The sequence below is a fragment of the Mandrillus leucophaeus genome, unplaced genomic scaffold (genome assembly GCF_000951045.1).
Source record: "Mandrillus leucophaeus isolate KB7577 unplaced genomic scaffold, Mleu.le_1.0 Scaffold40, whole genome shotgun sequence".
NCBI classification, from domain to species: domain Eukaryota; kingdom Metazoa; phylum Chordata; class Mammalia; order Primates; family Cercopithecidae; genus Mandrillus; species Mandrillus leucophaeus.
In genome coordinates, this window is record NW_012104254.1 from 8426209 (window position 1) to 8427490 (window position 1282).

Sequence of the window (1282 nt, forward strand, 5' to 3'; positions counted from 1 at the left end):
AAAAAAAATACAAAAAACTAGCCGGGCGAGGTGGCGGGCGCCTGTAGTCCCAGCTACTCGGGAGGCTGAGGCAGGAGAATGGGGTAAACCCGGGAGGCGGAGCTTGCAGTGAGCTGAGATCCGGCCACTGCACTCCAGTCTGGGCGACAGAGCAAGACTCCATCTCAAAACAACAACAACAACAACAAACAAAAAACTAGCCAGCCTGGGCGACAGAGCGAGACTCCATCTCAAAAAAAAAAACAAAAAACAAAAAACTAGCCAGGCGAGGTGGCGGACGCCTATGGTGCCAGCTACTTGGGAGGTTGAGGCAAGAGAATGTCGTAAACCCGGGAGGCGGAGCTTGCAGTGAGCTGAGATCCGTCCACTGCACTCCAGCCTGGGTGACAGAGAAAGACTCCATCTCAAAAAAAAAAAAAAAAAAAAAAAAAAAAAAAAAAAAACCAGATAGGGAGACTATCTTGGATTATCGAGATGGACCCGAGGTGATCACAAGCATCTTTAAAAGCAGAAGAAAAAGTCAGGAGAGAGAATAGAGAGATGGCAGCATGAAAAGGACTTGGCCAGACATTCCTGGCTTTGAAGGAGGAGAGATGGGGCCATGAGCCAAGGAATATAGGTGGGGTCTGGAAGCTGGAAAAGGCAAGGAAATGGATTATCTCCTAGAGCCTCCAGAAGGAATGCAGCTTTGCTGACACCTTGCTTTTGGCCCAGTGAGACCCATTTTGGACTTAGAACCTCCAGAACTATAAGATCATAAACTTATGTTATTTTAAGCCACAAAGTTTGTGGTAATTTTTTATAGCAACAATAAGAAACTAATACATTTCCCATAGTCAACTTGTGCAAGTGAACCTCCATCTTCTTCAACAAAGCTGCTTTCCTGTGTTCCTGTCTTTAGGGGCTGGCATCACCATATACCTCATCCTCCCACTGACAGTCATCCTTGACCTCTACCTCTTTACCACATTTACTTTATCACCAATTCCTTCCAATTCTTTCTACCTCTAGAGTAACCCCTCCTTTCCATTACATCTCCCTGCTACTACCTCTTTTCAGGTTACAATTTTGAACTGCTAGAGTCTGTATTCAACTCTAGTCTGTTCTCTGTACTCTAAAATTTTATTTTTCATGGAGATCCATAGGAAGAAATACATTTCTCATCAAGGTCTAGGGAATACACACTCCTGAAACAAGTTTCATAAAACGATACTTGCCATACTCTTTTGCAGTATATGCTGATATTTTCTTTTTCTTTTTTTTTTTTTTTTTTTTTGAGACA